General features: G+C 44.6%; 2 long non-coding RNA genes across 5 annotated transcripts in view; one reads left to right on the forward strand and one right to left on the reverse strand.

The window, feature by feature from the left end:
- The window catches only part of LOC120402094, a 120,399-nt gene extending 111,067 nt beyond the window's left edge, over positions 1 to 9,332 (forward strand). Inside the window, exons 3-4 of the long non-coding RNA XR_005596973.1 lie at positions 4,978 to 5,034; positions 9,056 to 9,332. This is a non-coding gene — a long non-coding RNA (uncharacterized LOC120402094). The remainder of the gene's footprint in view (positions 1 to 4,977; positions 5,035 to 9,055) is intronic.
- Positions 1 to 17,955, reverse strand: part of LOC120402093 — a 62,894-nt gene that overhangs the window by 38,963 nt on the left and 5,976 nt on the right. For all 4 annotated transcript variants that reach the window (XR_005596971.1, XR_005596972.1, XR_005596970.1 and 1 more), the window contains exon 2: positions 463 to 574. This is a non-coding gene — a long non-coding RNA (uncharacterized LOC120402093). The remainder of the gene's footprint in view (positions 1 to 462; positions 575 to 17,955) is intronic.

Raw genomic sequence — 17,955 nt, forward strand, 5'->3', positions numbered from 1 at the left:
CTTGCACCCAAGAGTTTTAAAAGAGTTGGCTGAGGAGACCTCTTTGCTGCTGAAGTTAATTTTTAATAAATCTTGGAATACAGGGAAATTCCAGAAGACTAGAAAAGCGCTAATGTTGTGCCAATATTCAAAAAGGGTGAGTGGGATGACCCGGGTATCTACAGCCCAGTTAGCCTGACATCAGTTCTGTGCAAAATAACAGAAAAACTGATACAGGATTCAACTGATAAAGAATTAAAGGATAGGAATATAATTAATGCCAGTCAACATGGCTTTATGGAAAATAGACCTTATTTAATTGTTTGGTGTGATTACAAGTTTGTTTGACAAAGGTAACTGTGTAGCTGTAACATACTTAGACTTTAGTAAGGTATGTGACTTAATACTGCACGACATACTAACGAAAAAATTAGCACTATACAATATCCAAAAAATCACATCTTAAACAGATTAAGAACTAACCAGCTGGTAGTTTTCAAAAAGTAGTTGTCAATGAGGAATCATCATCAAATGTGGGTGTTTCTAGTGGGGTTCCACAGTGAGTGGTTCTAGATCCAATGCTATTCAACATGATCTGAAAGTAAATATAAAATCACTGCTGATAAAATTTGCGGATTACATGAAGATTGATAGAATGGTAAATAATGATGACGACAGAGCAGTTATGCAGAGCGATCCAGACTGTTTGGTAAGCTGGGCCCGTTCAAACAAAATGAGTTTTAATGCAGCCAAATGCAAAGTTATATGTTTAGGAACAAGGAATGCAGGCCGTATCTACAGAATGGGGGACTGTATTCTGGAAACCAGTGACCCTGTAAAGGATCTAGGGGAATAAGCAATGAGTGAATAAGCATCAGTGCGATGCTATGGCAAAAAGGGCTAATGTGCTCCTTAGATGTTATACAGGGGAGTAGTGAGCAGAGGTAGGGAGGTGATTTTACCTCTCTATAAGGCATTGGTGAGACCTGTACTGGCAGACTGCATTCAGTTGTGGTGTCCATTTTAAAGGATGTTGGAAAACTGGAGAGGGGGCAAAAAAGAGCCATAAAAATGATTTGAGAGCTCAGAGAAAATGCCTTACAGTGAGAGACTTAGAGCTCAGTCTGTTTAGCTTATCAAAAAGAAGATTGAGGGGTGACTTGATTACAGTGTATAAGTACCTTAATGGGGAGAAAATCTAAAGGACTCTTTAATCAAGCAGAGAAAGGTATAACAAGAATCAATGGCTGGAAGCTGCAGTCAGACAAATTCAAATTAGAAACAAGGCACACATTTTTAACAGTGAGGGAGATTAACCATAGGAACAAGAGAAGTGGTGGAGTCTCCATCTCTTGATGTCTTCAGTACTGGATGCCTTTCTGAAAGAGATGCTTTAGCCAAACACAAGTTATAGTTATGGGGCTCATTACAGAGATAACTGCATGCAAGTTATCAGAGATCAGATTAGGTGATTTAATGGTCCCTTCGGGATTTACACTCTAAGCAACTATGAATCTGACATTGAAAGCTTCCCTGACTGGTGGCGTCTCCGAGGAGGATGGCACTGCAAACACTGCCTGACCTCCCATGGGGTATGGCTGCTCCCATTGGTGCAGGAGTGAAGCAAGCTACTATCTGGAGCATGGTATCTTAGCAGCTGAGACTTTGCACCAGCTGAACTAGTTAAAGATGGGCTCAAACCAAAATCCAGATCTGAGCTTTGTGGCTCAGGCTCATCTCTAGTGCCAGGGAAGCCACCAGCCAAGGAGGTGTGGTTGTAGTTGTGTTGTATCTGTATTACATGCATGGGTTTATTTTGTTTAACTTCTGTTTTGAATAGAAATACTTGCCCAAGGCAGGAATGTTCTTGGAGGAGAGCTCCTTGCCTACTACTGACACTGAGAATTCGAATGGGAGCACTACTCCTGCTCCTTCATTATGGAACGATCAGCTTTGCTGCTTCGGTCTGGTTCTCCAGTGCTGATTTAGCCTTGCTTCACTCAAAAGCAGCATTAGAGGAAGAGTGCAAACAGAGCCTGATCTAAAGCCTATTAAAGTCAATGGGAGTCTGTCCATCTTTGGATCAGTCCTGTCGTGAACAAGAGAAAAAGGGATAGGCAGGGGCCAGAGAGCAAGAATGAAGGGGAACAGAAAGCAAAGTGGAGGCAGTGTGGTCTACTGGTTAGGTCACATGTCTGGGGGGGCTCTAAATCTAGGCTCCATTCCAGGCTCTGATACTGACTCACTGTGCGGCCTGTTGGGACACTTTATCAATCAGTTCTTCAGTTACTGCCATCTGTGAAATGGGGACAATAGTACTTCCCTATCTCTCAGGGGGTAGGGAGTCTAAATACATTCGTGTTTCTAACGTGCCCTCATGGAAAGCACTGTACAGGTGCTATGTATTATCATGTCGATACGGATGAGGCAGAAAATCTCTCGACCACAAGAAGGAGCAGGACTGGAGGGTTAAGTGTCACTTCCTTTCAGTTGGTTGGGCCTACTGGTTGTACGGTTTTTAAATTGAGTGAATTTATTACAGAGGTGCACCCGAAGGGAGGAAGGAATTAATCACAACCTCCAATCAATAGCATCCACTAATGAATCATTTTTCTCAGTGAAGCTCTGTGTAATATTGCAAAGCTGCAAGGAGGTGGGGTGTGGAGTTGATCAATACCATTTGGTTTCACTGCATGCATCAGGAAAATCATTAGTTTGAACAAACCAGACTGCACAGCACGGAGACTTCCCTTAGAACTGCCTTTAATAAAGGGCCACTTCTGAATTATCCCTAAAAAGATTCTGAGATTTGTTTGGGGTAAAAACCTAGAAGCTGAGATATTATCAAATGATCCAGTCCTCAGGTATCTGGAAAATGGATTAGCTAGACGTTAGAAGAGGCATTCTCTGGAGATTTCTGGTCCTCTGTTCTACTTAGGTTTTTAGACTGCATCCACACCATTGCATCTAAAGGGCTTCCTGATTCTAGTCCTGCACAGGGAAATGCCAAGAGGACTTTTTTTTTTTTTTTTTTTGCACTAGTTCATCATTTCTGCTTCCAGTCCCAACCACAACTAGGCAATTCTGAGAACTACAAAAATGAAAAGAAATGTCACTGGAGCTTTTTTAAAATTCTAAATGATTTGGGTTTGGGTTTGATTTTTGACTAAAGGTTTAAGTCTGTTCTTATTTGTATATCTGCACCAGTATGCCCGGCTCACCTCACAATGGGAGATCATTACAACAAACATGCGCCATGTCCAAACAGACTGGCCAGGTTGTGGAGGAGAAATGGATGGAGACAAAGGAACCTATCAAAGGCAGACCAGGTTGACGTGCAGAAAGGCTCCTAGGTGTGCTAAGCTCCAACCAAGCTTTGGTTAATTGTACTTGGACTTCTATAGTTATTTCTGTTGCAGGAGAAAGGCATGAACTGGGTGGGGGATCTACAAGGTGGGAAAGCAAATCATGGTTGGAAGTTCTCCAAAGAGGTATAAGGTTTCAGATTTCTCATGGAAAGCTGAATTCAGGATTTTTTCTCTCACACACACACACTGCCCACCACCTTCTTCCCTTTTGCTCCAGCTCTCTTCAAAGTCTTCGCATTGTTTCTCCAAGAAACAATGGTCGGCCGGTGGGTGGCACAAAAATGTTTCACAGGCCCAAAATGCAATGCCTGATTCAGCTTGTTAAAATGTTCAGCTGTCTCTGGCTGGGACTGAGCTGACTCAGGCAGCTGCTGTGCTGCAGCTGCCGCAGACGCTACCAACAGGACTCCCCTCCTGCAAACCCTACCAGTGCCAGTGGGAGTGCCTGGGAAACTCGCTACATCCACGTAATCTCTCCATTCCCATGGCTGCTGACTGCTCCTGCGACTCAAGTGGCCAAGCTGCTAACACAGGACACTCACCTGCCACCACCACTACTGCTGGAGCTACCTAGAGGAGCCTCCATGAGCTTATGGCGAGGAAGGTGCCTCTTGGATGGAGAGGTGCAGAGCCAGCAGTGGAAGAAAGGATGGACTTGAGGATGGTGCATGAACATGGAGTGGCTGGAATGTTTTACACAAAATGTCACAGGTATCACTGACTGAGGCAGAATATTTTTGAGGAAGCCCCTTGCTCAAATTTTGGCAGCTGATCACTGGTTGCACTTGAAGGAAAATGCATCGGTCGTGCGCTAGAGCTATTTTTGGTGAACATATGGTGCTCAGTTATGCAGCCACATCATACAGGCAGCTCCCAGTGACCTCAATGGCTGTTGCTTGTATGCAGCAATTCCCTCATCAGCCCTTTGGTGTCAGAATTGGGGCAGTATTAATTTAAAAACAAATGCTTCCTTGAAAAGTGAAATAGTTGCTGCCATAACTTCCCAAATTCTAGTGTTCCAGCTTTGTCACCATGATGAGATTTCCCTATAGCTGACATCCAGGTTTAACCAGTTTGTATTTTCCTTGCAAAATTGTGAAAGACGTTCCAGTTCACCAGCTCCCACTGACCGTTCATAGTGCATACAAGGCTCAAGAAGTCTAAGGGGAGTTTGGATGAATGTTTAACTGATCCAGATCCTTCTTAAAGCTGATGGAGTGCCCTGGGGTCAATAATGCAGGATTCTCAGGGCCAGCTGGTAAGTGATTAAAGGGCTGTTAGTTTAGTTTAGGCCCAACATTTAGATTTTGCAAAAATACGGGAAGGGGAGGAATTAGAAAACCCTGATAGAGATCAGATGTGTTGCCTTAGTTAATTAAACATTCATAAAAACTTTCTTTTTTAATTTAAAGATCCCACTGCAATGGTGGAATTGCAAATGCTGCAGCGTTATACACCAGTGCAGGGGAACCAGAAAGTGAAAATAACTAGAGTCAGAAAGTGAAATTGACCACTGCAGTTTCATGCCCACCCTGGCTGACCTGCAGAACATAAACCAATAGTTCAAATTGTAAAAAGGCTGATTCACCAGTGTTCACCTAATTTAATGTCTATTTTTACATTCCACTAGATTTATACTGATGTGACTCCACTAAACCAGTGTAAAACTGGTGAATCAGGCCCCCAGGTAAGTCTTTCACTGCAAATAACCTAGTAGGTTATAACACTGATAGTAAGTAGCATGGATAAGGGAAAATCTTTTTTTATTTTCCTGCTCAATGTGAATTTATGTTGACAGTGTTCCTTTAAGCTATGGGAGGATTTTATATGATGTATTATTTAAAATGTTATCATGTTCATTAATATTTTCAAATTGTACTAAACCCTGTGTGCATCATTACACAGACAAACAATAAACAATCATACATTAAGCAAACTCAACAGAATCCAAGAAGAAGCCTGTTCTTGTATTTTACGATTAGATATACACATTGCCTCTCACTGAGTTCATAGCCCGGCCATATCAAGCTCTTACAAAAGCCCCTGAGAGTGAGATTCACAGTGTCCATTATATCGCTCTGTCTGGCAATAAACGTGTGGAGGGGAAATCAGCGTAAAACATCATGTGAACATGAAAGAAAAAGAAAAAAAAAAACTACTCATCATGCACTCAAACAACAAGGATTCAGATAATCAGCATATCGCACCTGCTCCTTAGAACCCTCAAATCTCGTTTCGATTCAGACAAAAAATGCAGCAAGTTGAAGGGATTTGACCAGCCTAATTCTGGGGATGGAATGGCTCTGAGCAAACACCTGCTTCCCTCAGGGACCAAAGCCAACGAACCAATATTCAGCCTAGCCCAGTCAGACAGAAAAGACCCTTCATTACATCAGATGATGTCATCTGTGGGAGATGAGAGAATTAAAGCAAGATGCACTATAGCTGCAAGGTACAAACAGAAACCTCCGAGAGCAAATCCCCAAATACAGATGATAATAATGCTGTCTAGCCCATAAAGTCCACAGCGGACAGTAGGAACAAATGGAACAGGCAGTAACTACTGCCTGAGTTTCCATAGGGTTCCATAGTTCCTCATGAAGGGAACAGGCATGAAGCAGAACATAAATGCCTCCCTCTGTTAGGTCCATAATTTAGAGCCTGTTTCTGCTCTCACTTACACCCCTGTAAATCCAGGAGTACTTCCACTGACCAGTGTAAAACCAGTGTAAAACCAGGGAAAGTGAATTAGGCCATTAGTCATTACTCTCCATGTAGGTTGCCTGAGTTAACCATTGTTTTCCAGGACAAAGCCATCACATGATGATACCATAAGAACATAAGAACGGCCGTACCGGGTCTGACCAAAGGTCCATCTAGCCCAGTATCTGTCTACCGACAGTGGCCAATGCCAAGTGCCCCACAGGGAGCGAGTCTAACAGGCAATGATCAAGTGATCTCTCTCCTGCCATCCATCTCCATCCTCTGACAAACAGAGGCTGGGGACACCATTCCTTACCCATCCTGGCTAATAGCCATTTATGGACTTAACCACCATGAATTTATCCAGTTATACCATGTTTATACCATGTTTGCATCATGATGATGTCCTGATATCGGACCATCATGCTACCCTGCAACAGCACAGTATCACAAGCCATTGTCGGACACTTGGCAGGAGGCACATCAGCACTGCCAAATCTGAGACTGGTGGCAACTATAGTCTCCAGAGTGTCCGTGTCCATTACTGTTTAATGAAGTCTTTATTCTACATGCTGAACACACAATGGAGCTTCTTCTGACAATAGGAAAATACATGTCTGGCCAGCAAATTTTATCTGGGGTCAAGCAGATTATAGCTTTGGAAAGACCCCATCAATCTAGTATCCTGCTTCTCTACAGACAAGCTAAGTATGACATCCCCAGGAAAAGGCTGTTCTTCTCTTTCAGGAGGTTAGGATGTGACACTCATCAGAATGGAAACTAATTCAAGAGCCCTGAAAAGTGAGAACTTTCTTGCATGTTTTAACCAGGAATATGTTACAGATTTTCAGGTCCTCCTGTAAGCTGCTTGATAGATATCACTCAACAACTTGTCAACTTTTGGATCTGACAGACCATGACTTGAGTCTGAAAGATACGGAAGGATTTGGAGGCCATGGGAGAGATGAGGCAGTGTTGAAGCCTTGCAGAATAGAGAGAAGTGGACCCCCACACTAAGTTGGATCCCAAATCTGGTGTCAAACCCCCCCAGACCCTGAATTTCTGAACCCACATCATATTCCTATGTCAGAATCTCCTGTTTTCCCAAAATGCATTTAATGAGCATCATATTTCTCAGGGAAAGCTTGGAGAAATACATGGTCTTAGAACGTATTCTACCAGGTGAGGGGGAGCCAGACCACCTGGGTTGTATTTCAAGCCTTTCCACTGAGTCATTGGGTAACTGGGGCAAGTCACTTGCCACTTCTGTTCCAGTTGCCCACATGATTAATGGTGAAGATAATGCTTCCCGCTGTCCCGGACAAGGGGGAAGGTGCTGAGAGGATTAATTCAATAGTGTTTTTAAATGCTTTGAGATCATCCCATGGCTGCAAATGCAAATGATGATTATCCTTTACTTTTCTCGAATTAAAGACGTAAAGACGTTTGCATGAGAACAAGACCGTTGCCTTCGCCTAATTTGTTCATTTTGATGACTGTTCTGTTTTGCAAAGAATGGCGCTGATTTGAGCAATCAATGCTCTTTGTTCAACAGGGTATTTTCCCCTTTGTCCAAACAATGCTATTGATTATACACAGCTCAGTGCCAATGAAAACAAAGAGATAGAGCTTGTGCTGGCTTGGCCCCAGCTGTTATAATCCACAGCAGCAAACCTGCTCCTTGTAAAACCCCTCATTTCAGAAGGATCCCGGGCCCTGCTGATTGAAATAGCATTTTCCCCAGCTCCCTAACCCTAGTGTAAACTAGGTGGCTCCAAGCCTGGCCAGGTTTTCTGTTTGTGCCAAACTGTCTCAGCATGTGCCCTGGCACAGTCACGCCCTTGTGCTTTCATTGTAAAGCTCTGACCTCTCTGAGGTAGACTGACCTCTTGGAGGATCTGAACGGCATTGTTCCTAGTATTGATCTTGCTGCAAGGTGCCATGGAACTGCTTACTTGAGCTATTTCTGACCTGGCTGCTTCCCGCTCTGCTACATGCACTCAGGAAGAGGGAGCTTGTTTAGAGCACAGAGCCAGGAGTCTGAGGTCTGTTTCCCAGTTCTGCCATTTACTTGCTAAATGATCTTGGGGCAAAATCACGTTAGTGCTTGGTCCTGCGCCAGTTGAAGTCAATGGCAACCTTCCTGTTGACTTCAACAATTCAGATTCAGCCTTAAACTCTGGTTTCCCTGTCTGTGAAATGTGGAAATAATTCTTGCCTTTGTTGCAAGAGAGTTGTGAGGATCGACTGATTATTATCTGTAAAATATTTTGCAATCATAGAGTGGGCAAAATACTACAGAAATGCAAAATTATTGTAATGTGAACATGTGTATGTATCCCTGCCTTCCTCTGGACACTGAACTGATCTGTAATGTTGACGCCATGGCATAGATGCCGACTCCGTGGGTGCTCTGGGGCTGAAGTCTTGATTCAGCTGCTACCAGAAGCAGAAATTCCAAATTATCATACAGGAACAATTCTTGCAGTCTTTCCAATCAGCTGAAACCAGGAAATACTGGAAATCTAGCAAGAAAGCCTTTTCTTGTGGTGTTTTCAGATGGATTTCTTTACTGAAAGATATGAATACGTTCAAATACATACCTGGTAAAGTCTTAGCCTCAATGAAGTCAACAGCAAAACTTCCATTGATTGCAATGGGACAGGATTTCACCCAACAACCAAATCTTTCAAGTCTCTTGTTGCTAATGCAAACGTTATATATATATATATTTGAAGGCTGACATTTTTAATGCATTGCTTGGCACAAATAGCATTGTAGCCAAAAATGAACAAAAGGCTGCTGCATCCTCCAGAAGCTTAGTAGTTAAGGAATTGTAGCTGGAGAATTTGGGATTTTAGAGACTAGTTTTGAGCCTTAGTATGTATAATGTGACCACTTAAGCACGTAAACAGGATGACGTGGTTTAAAAATGTCATTATTAATATAAAAACAAAAATACAATGTGGCAACTTAATCCTTTACTTGTGTTTTGTCTTTGCAAGGTGGGGGCCCTTGGACGTCCATCACAGACCAACTGACACACTATTCCAGCATTAACGGAGTTTCCTTTAGTGAAACTGGATCAGCTTAGACAGAGACATCTGCTAAAGTCAGCAGCGCTCACATGTTCCCTGGCTCACACAACCTTTAGTTTGTTTTGCTTCTTCTTTTTTTTTTTTTTAAAGTTCCTTTTGGGACACAATGGGGATCCAGATCTCAGTTAGTGTCTCTAGGCTATCCTGTGATATTTCTACCAATGATTATGATTCTGGTATGTCAACCTGGGGAACTCTTTGCCAGACGATGTTGTGAAGGCCAAGACTATAACAGGGTTGAAAAAAGAACTAGATAAGTTCATGGCGGATAGGTCCATCAATGGCTATTAGCCAGGATGGGCAGGGATGGTGTCCCCAGCCTCTGTTTGCCAGAAGCTGGGAATGGGTGACAGGGGGATGGATCACTTGATGATCACCTGTTCTGTTCATTCCTTCTGAAGCACCCAGCATTGGCCACTGTTGGAAGACAGGATACTGGGCTAGATGGACCTTTGGTCTGACACAGTATGGCCGTTCTTATGTTCTTATGTTAAGTTCATCCAATCAAAGGGCAGACATGAATTGGCATCTGAAAGAAAAACAAAGATGATGTGGTTTTAAGTAACAAATAGAAATGATTATACAGCATGAATCCTCACCCTGTTCTTTTTTAATCAAGCACAAATCTGTCTTGCCTAATCTATCTATGCAGTTCTAACATGCACAACACCACAGGATCAAGGTGCTGAATGTACATCAAGGGTCCGCCTGCTCCTGTGTTGCTGAAACACACAGAGCTGTCCAGAACAATTCCTCACTCCTCCTGGAAACCAAGATTATTTTCTGTCAGTTCATTCTTCCACCCATTTCTGTTTGCCTTTGTTGTGTTCCCCCTTGCGCTGTTCAGATCCTGATCCACCTATCACTGAAACCAATAGGAATTTTGCCGTTGACTTCAGTGAGATCAAGATTGGGCCCTTAGCAATCTGTGTTATTGCAAATGCTTTCTGGATTTATTTATGCCTGTGGCATAAATAGTTCTTCCTTTCTGAAGGAGACGTAACATTTCTGGAATTCAGTGAGAGGGAGGCACAGCCAGTCTGTCAGGAGGCAAGGAGTACATGTGCAGACACACGTGTGCATTGACAGGATACATACACCAGTAAAGAGTGCTGTCAAAGGTAACATAATTCAGCCACCAGAGTCTTCCATTCGATCACTTATTCTATTGCTAGTCCCTCCTGCTGCGGAACCCCACCCTCTTCTCTTTCAGATCCATCCTTCTTTTCCATCTCAGGGCCTCTCCTTCATCTCACCACACTTCCAGGGCTTGCAGTGTGAGCAGCTGGACATGGTTGAAAAGCAAGCAGAATGATTTCCATGCCTAATTTTCAAGCCCTGTTTCTTACATGTATGCTATAAGAGCTGGACTTTCACCCCTGTGAGGGGAGGGCAGGGCCGGCTCCAGGCACCAGCTCAGCAAGCAGGTGCTTGGGAAAGCCAAGGGAAAGGGGCGGCACGTCGGGCTCATTGGTGGCAATTTGGCAGCGGGTCCCTCGGTCTCTCTCAGAGGGAAGGACCTGCCGCCAAATTGCCGCTGAAGAAGAAAGCGGTGCGGTGGAACTGCTGCCGATCGCGATCGCGGCTTCTTCTTTTTTTTCCCGCCATTTGGGGCAGCAAAAACCCTGGAGCCAGCCCTGGGGGAGGGAAATATTTCAAATGTGGTTCTGACTGGGGATAAGGGAAGCCATCTTGCCTAAATTCAAACCCACAACCCTTTTGTTTCTGAAAGTTCAGCTTGAACGCCAGCTGGTCTTGGGAACACCAAGAGTAGTTTACAAGGTTCGCAGCACCTCCAGTTCTACAAAGTTTGCTCATCCTTATCTACCTTAGGGTTTTATATAGCACCCACCACCACCGTGTCAGCCTGATCCACAGCCCATTGACAACAATGTAAAGCCCCAACCACTGATGTCGTTGGACATTGGATCATGCCCTATGTACTATTAGTTGTGACTAGCAGAGGTTAGCCAGTGTCACAGGATGGCTGATCCTTTACAGGGAGATGGGTCTCAGCCCCATCTGTGACACAGCTAACTTCTCCGCCCCAGGTGGGGAAGATAAAGGTCATGTGGCTGGTGAGTCATGTGACCCAATCAGTACTCTGCCTTATCTACCCCGCAGAAGGCTGGGGGGAAGAAGTGGTGGTGGTAGGTGAATGCAGGAAGGATGGGAGGAGTGAGAGGAAAGCACAAGGCAGGCAGAGGCCTGTGAAAGACTCCAGGTAGGAAAGCCTGGGAGTATCTGCTTGGGAAAAAGCATGGAGCAACCCAAAGGTGCTCAGGAGAGGCTGAGGGAGAGCTGGGAAGGGCTGAAAACTGGGGACAGAAGATTGAGCTCTGGTCTACACTACAAACTTATGATGGTATAACTACACTGACAAGAGACGCTCTCCCATCAGCATAGGGAGTGTCTTCACAAAGTGCTGCCGCTATACCAGGGCAGTGCTGTAAGTGTAGACAAGCCCTTAGAGAGGACAGGCCACTTAGGAAGGAGGGGCTGGGCTTAGCTTGAGACTGGGGCTAAGACTTTGTGGTTTTTGTTTTGAGTTTAGACGAAGGAACCTCTCTTTCCCCAGAAGGGGTGGCCTTTTGTGAAGGACTCAGCCACAGGGCCAAGTCACTGCAGCAGCCAAAGCAGACTATGGAGTTTTGAGGAGCCCTGAGAAGTGTGGTGGGAGTGAGGTAGAGCCACCCCTGGCCATGAGGGGGTGCTCTGCAGGTGGTGAACCTGTTCTATGTTACAGTCAGCAATTGTGAACATCAGTCTGGTGGCATCTGAATATGCTGAAAGCAAGAGTGTTGTTAGGAGATGCTCCCTGTTACCTCTCTCATGTAAGTAGCCCTCTTCCCTCTTGACAGTCTGAATTCAAGTTCCCACCCACTCCAGTGTCCTCCTTCTCCCCCTCCCCCACAATACTTGTTTCTGTGGGTAAGAGTCTTGCATGTAGTTCTGCCCTGGGGCCCATCACTACTGTACTCTAATCTCATAGGGCAGGTTTATGAGAAGTACCCTAGAGTATAACGTTCACAAGATTTACTTGAAACAGTCCTGGGGATCCACAAAAAGTTGTACGTAATCTGATAAAGATGATATGCCCAGAAAACTCAGGTGATGGGATGTAGGGGAGGGAAAGAGGGAATTGGAAATTATCAAGGGAGGCCATAGATAGCAAGATGACTAAAGGGTTATAATGATGAGGAGGCCTTGTGGCACCTTAGAGACTAACAAATTTATTTGGGCATAAGCTTTCGGCATAGAACCCACTTCATCAGATGCATGAAGTGAAAAATACAGGAGCAGGTATAAATACATGAAAGGATGGGGGTTGTTTTACCAAGTTTGAGGTTAGTCTAATGAGATAAATCAATTAACAGCAGGATACCCAGGGAGGAAAAATCTCTTTTGAAGTGTTAAGAGAGTGGCCCATTACAATTGACAAGAAGGTGTGAGTAACAGTAGGGAGAAATTAGTATTGGGGAAATTACATTAGGTTTTGTAATGGCCCAACCACTCTCAGTCTAGATTCAGGCCTAATCTGATAGTGTCCAGTTTGCAAATTAATTCCAGTTCTGACAGACTGCTGGAGTGCCAATCTGAATCCATAACCAGACCAGGCAGCCTGACTTCAGTGCTGGAGGGCATGGATGTGCACCTTAAACCACAGTGTTATCATGAATGATTTGCTGTCAGCTGATTCCCTAAAATCCATGCACCTTGTTCTGTTTTCTAATTACTTTCTATCACCAACTGTCTGCAGTTAATATACAAACTGGGTTGCTCATGCTAAGAGACAGTGACTTCATGCACAAACTCCCTCCAAGCTGACTGCTATTCCTATTACTAGAGTTTAACTTGCTAACGCAATTCTAAGTATTAAGCACCATGACACTAAACTGAGGGCAGGCCAGAGGTTCTCATTTATCACTGAGGAATGCACTTCTTAAATTATCCACTCAGCCCCTAGGGCTCCTTCACTTATTCCCACTGTGCCTCTCAGGTAATCAACTTAATACCATGGTTTGCACCTTTAAATGCTTCTTGCATGATGTCACTGTTAGCAGGTTTAGCTGCAAGCAAGGTTGTAAATCTGCTGCCACTAGGAGCACAGTGAAATGGGGATGTTTTCACTGGAATCATACACTGGTATCCTTTGTAGAGATGGATTCCTGTGGCTACACATGTCTGCCCCAGAGGCATAATGTACATGAGTTCTCTAAGCAGTGCACTGGTTTCATCCTTTGTAAATTGGAGTAGGAGCCCCTTCAAAACCAGGTCCTGGTGATCAGCACATGCAGCTGGCTCCTATTGACATTCGTTGATGTTGCAGGTGCTCAACCATCCACGGGATTGCGTTCTGAGGGGCAAAAGGGCAGGAACTCACCTGGAAACCATCCAAGTGAAATCAAGTGCCATATGCCCAAGGCTCTTGTATTGCAGAACTGATTCTTTGCTGTTGTTGGGTTTTCTTTAAATTCAAGTGCACTAATATTGACCTTACACCCAGCAGAAAATCTACCTAGACTGTAGACTGACAGTAGCTACCATGGATTGTTCAATTTTTGTTTTCACTGCTCTTAGCTTTTCTTGGCCTCCATGGTTTGTCTCTAACAGGACCACTTAGATGAGAAAGCAAAGGAATTGATTCCTGGGGGAAGGAGCCACTTTTGCTCCATATGACTGTCCAGCAGACTTCCCCTTCAGAGCAGCCTAGCTACACCCATATTTGAAGACTGCTCCTCAAGTGGACTCAGAGCCGTCATTTCTTCTCTTAGCAAGGTCTACAGCTTTCCCGCAACCTCTGGCGGCAGCAGCAGCTTGTGAGGTGATTATTTGTATAGCCACTTGTGGCATCCCACAAAGATAAAATCCGGTTACTTGTCCTAGTCAAGGTGAGAAGGGGCAGTGATGTGATCATCTATCTCTAAGGGCTACCATAGGTAGCTATGAAAATAGCCACCATTAATCAAATAACCATGGGGAGGCTAGCTTTATGAGTTGGGTGAAACCTTGTTATGGGATTGAGGTTGATAGGTGTGAATTTAGCCTTCAATTAGCATAACTGTAGGCATAATGTGCACATAAGAGAAGTTTCTGAAGCCACCATGGAGGTTTTGCTGAGTATTGTTTTGTTTTGGGGTGGTGGGCAGAACCCAACTAGAAACTGAGCACAGATGCCCGAAGGAACAGCTGAAAGCAGTGGCAGACCCTAGAAGAAAATGGGGGGAGAGGTTTTTGGGTCAAGGGAGCAGGCAAAAAGAGTAGTGTTGGTGCTGTGAGCAAAAGGAGTTGTTTCCTATTACAGGGGCTCTCAAACTTCATTGCACCATGACCACTTTCCAACAACAAATTACTGCATGACCCCAAGGGGGGTGGGGAGGGGGACTGAAGCCTGAGCCCACTTGAGCCCTGCTGATCCGGGCAAAGGGGCTAAAACCAAAGCTTAGGGGCTACAGCCCGGGGCAGGGGGCCTGTAACTTGAGCCCCGCTGGTCACCCAAGGCTGAAGCCTCAAGCTGAAGCCTCAGCACGTCTAACACCAGCCCTGGTGACCTCATTATAACGGGGTGGCGACCCACTTTGGGGTCCTCACCCACAGTTTGAGAATTGCTGTACTAGTTGATTCCTCCTGCCTTGAGAGAGACAGGACTCTGTACTGTCTTTGCAGGTTTGTTTATTTACAAAGATACCTGACTGCCACCAATTTCTGCTCCCACCTGGAAGACCCACAGGCCTCAAACCTTAAGTATCTGGTTGGGTTAAAATGGACAACAGTGTTTTAAATGAAAATTCCAATTGGAGTGGCAGGGCCGGCTCTAGACACCAGCGCTCCAAGGGGCGGCACTCCGGCTCCTCTCTTTCTTTTTTTTTTTTCCTTGGGGCGCAAAAAGCCAGGAGCTGGCCCTGAGTGGAGGTGAGCTGCAGTGGTTGGGGGTGCGAGGAGGGATGCAGAAAGTAACGCGGGGGGGAGGCAGAGGAACTGTTCCTCCCCCAGCTCACCTCTGCTCCACTGCCACCTGCTCCCCGAGCGTGCCGCCGCTCTACTTCTCCCCGCTCCCTACCAGGCTTGCTGCACGAATCAGCTGTTTTGCAGCAAGCCTGGAAGGGAGAGGGGAGAAGCAGAGTGGCAGCGGCGTGCTCAGGGGAGCAGGCGGAGTGGAGGTGAGCTGCGGCGGGATGGAGGGCCGCAGGAAGTAACTCGGGGTGGGGGGGCAGAGGAACCGCTTCCCCCCTCCCCAGCTAACCTCCACCTCCTCCCCCGAGCGCCACTGCTCCGCTTCTCCCCCCTCCCTGGGAGGGGTAGGAAGGGAAATGCGGGGAGCCTGGGGAAGAAGGCAGGGCTGAGGATTTGGGGAAGAGGTTGGAATGGGGCGGGGAAGGGGCAGAGTTGGGGTGGGGTTGGGGGGGCACAGGAAAATGTTTTTGCTTGCGGTGGCAAAAAGCTTGGAGGGGGCCCTGTGGAGTGGATAGAAAACCAATTCACTGCTTGCTGTTTGAGGGTGAGTTCTTGCAAGCATTCTTAATGACAACTGAATTCAGGTTTGGTGAAGTACCCAAAATTCTGAATCCCAATCCTTAGAAGATGCAAACTTGGGCTGGAAAAATCTCCCAGAGATAGGGCATCTTACAAGATTTCCAGTAGAGACAGCTGCAAGTTTTCCACTAAAACACTTTTTAAGCAGAAAAAATTAAGTGAAACATTATGAATTTGACAAATAGGGTTTTTATTTTTTAATGAAAACCTGAAAACAAACACTTTATGGGTTTTGGCAACTGAAATTATACTTCTTGAAAACAACATTTCAGTGTTTGACTTTCTAATATAATCCCCCCCCCCCAAAAAAAGTTTAAATAAACGTAAATGAAAACTAAAACAGTATCCTCTTCATCAAAGCTTTTTGCGGGGGATGGGGAACTCCCAGATCAGCTGTAATTTCCAGCATTCCCTCTTCCAAACAAAAATGCTGCAAAACCAAGCTTTCTTTAAGAGATCATGTGAGCACCACAAACTTCATAGTGTCTGAAACCCGGATCCCAATTCTGAGTCTTGAGCCCATCTATACTTTCTTGTGGCATTTTGACCTTTCTGTTTCTCATGCCAATTGGGACCCTGAAGGGCAGTCATGCTAAAAGGGTGGAGACTCTTGTTTAAACACTTCAGAAGAACCTTTGTGTCACTTTCTCCAGAGTGATTCACCTTTCCACAGGAACAATATCCTCTCAGCCCCACTCTGCACCTGCAGGTCTTCTGTTAGCTACATCCGTGTTTGAAAATACAGACTCAACTGGCAGGACCCAACCAAAACACACAAGCAGGCTGGCAGTCTAAAAAGAGCTAATCAAAACCATTTCACATCTACAAAAAAGGGTCACTGTTGGCTCTTTTTGTAGATAGCACACCTTTAAAACAAGTTACAAAGGAGGCCAACTCAATTGTGTCCTGTTTAACTTGGTCATTAAAATAGCTAACGTGGCTTTACGAATGACAGTGGACGAGGGGTGCAATTTAGTTACAATTGTCTTGTTTAGCTTGGCCATTTAAATGGATAAACCCTCTGTAACTTGGCTCTGTGATTTCACACCTTCAAACAACTGCCTTTCTTTTTCTAGCATGGCTCTTTTTGTTCATGTTAAATGTTCTGATCAGCTTCCACCTTCTGAAAATTCCAGACACACCTGTATGCACCATTTTTGTCATCACCTCTCATGAATACACAGTACCTTATGAATTACTTGAAATTCTAATGTATGCCTATATTCCATTTATGCCACCACTAATATACAAATTATATATACATTAGGACATTACAACTATCGGTCAGCAATAAATATTTAGGGCCCAGTCCTGCTGGAGTCAATAGATGTGTTCCTGTTAACCTCAATAAGAGGAGAAGTGGTCCTTTAAAATGGAGAAGGAACTACCTCTGCCCACACTTCTAAACTAATTATCAAGAAGGAATTTGTGCTATATCCTCACTTCCCTTCTACTTTGAGCCTCTGTCACCATTTAGCCTGCAATCTTAAACACACTTTTGGCCTCTGGCTCTATATCTAAATTGACTTCCAATGGTAAAAGTTAAACTGCACTGCAGGCTTTTAAGGTAGCACAGCTGGAGGTAACTGCTGTGGATGTTAGAGGATAAAAAGCATTGGAATTTCAAATAGGTCGCCTCAGGATTTCATTACACAGATGGTTTCTGCACTCTGCAGTATTTAAAAACAAAACGACCTTCTATTGCCAATATGTTAGCCTTTTATTAGCAGCTTCCCTTGTACCACATACCAGGTACTGTGCCATGGGATTCAACACTCAGTGCTTTTTTATGTACCTGGTATTCCACATATGACTTACAGAAACAAATGAAGGGATTAACCCATAAAAGACCTTTTTATCAATGGAGCTATTTTGCATTTACACTGGTAAGAACAGAGATCAAAACTCTGGCCCTGGAAGCCTGTAGTAAAGTATGGTTACTGATATGAAGAAAACTCACAGTCCCAAAGACATAACAAACACACAGAAACGGAAAGAGAGAAAGTCACTAATCAGGTTAACTGAAGGACTGCAAAGTGCAAATAGTGCCTTCCCTAGTTTGGCAGGCCCCAAACTGTGATTTGTGGAAAGCTAGCTGGTGACCAGAGGAAGCTTTGTCACATGGTGTTCTGTTTTATTTCCAAATGTTGCATCTCATTAACAGCAGCTAAAGGTACAGCAAATACTTTCCTCTTATTGCTCTTCTACTTTCTAAAATGCAGTAGTTGCTACAGGGATGACTGACCAAAAATGGGAGGATGGTCTGTGCGATG

Source organism: Mauremys reevesii, linkage group 3 (genome assembly GCF_016161935.1).
Source record: "Mauremys reevesii isolate NIE-2019 linkage group 3, ASM1616193v1, whole genome shotgun sequence".
NCBI classification, from domain to species: Eukaryota; Metazoa; Chordata; order Testudines; family Geoemydidae; genus Mauremys; species Mauremys reevesii.